The sequence below is a fragment of the Sorex fumeus genome, unplaced genomic scaffold, assembly GCF_029834395.1.
Source record: "Sorex fumeus unplaced genomic scaffold, SorFum_2.1 ptg000070l, whole genome shotgun sequence".
Taxonomy (NCBI): domain Eukaryota; kingdom Metazoa; phylum Chordata; class Mammalia; order Eulipotyphla; family Soricidae; genus Sorex; species Sorex fumeus.
In genome coordinates, this window is record NW_026606127.1 from 71,513 (window position 1) to 72,159 (window position 647).

The following is a 647-nucleotide window of genomic DNA, read 5'->3' on the forward strand; positions in this document are numbered from 1 at the left end:
TTTGCAAAACTGATGCCCTGGGTATGGTAAAATATAATATTGTAAAAACCATACTTTTCCTTCTGGGACATTAATGTTCTAAATTTATCACTTCAAGCTCCTTTGAAATACCTTCCTAGATTGGGAATCACTGTCTGCCATAGGAGTGAGTAAGGACAACACTCAGAGAAATCAGAAGAGAAAAATAGGGGAAAAAATCAACTCTTATACTGAGTTTGGCAACACATATACTAAAATTGAAATGATACAGAGATTAGCATGATCCTTACACAGAGATGACAGGCCAACTTGTAAAGTGTTCCATATTTTTGTTGCATTAAGAATTAACAGGGCTACTTTAAGCTAAGACAAGCCCCACAAGTACTCCAAATTTCGACATAAAGATAGCAAAAATCCCTATCACAATGATCTCTCTCAACGTCAATGGACTAAATACACCAATTCAGAGGCACAGGATGGCAGGATGAAATAGAAAACTGAACCCAACATTCTGCTGCCTGCAAGAAATACATCTGAGCAATCAAAGCAACCATGGGCTAAAAGTAAAAGGCTGGAAAACAATTCTTCAAGAAAAGAACACCTCCAAAAAGCTGCAATGGCAATACTAGTATCAGACCACATGAACTTCAGACTAAAGGTTATAAGAG

The 647-nt window shown here is 37.1% G+C and overlaps 1 pseudogene; it reads left to right on the forward strand.

Annotated features, from left to right (window-relative positions):
• Positions 1–211: 211 nt before the first annotated feature.
• LOC130036954 (uncharacterized) lies at positions 212–310 on the forward strand (annotated as a pseudogene).
• The last annotated feature ends 337 nt before the right edge of the window (positions 311–647 follow it).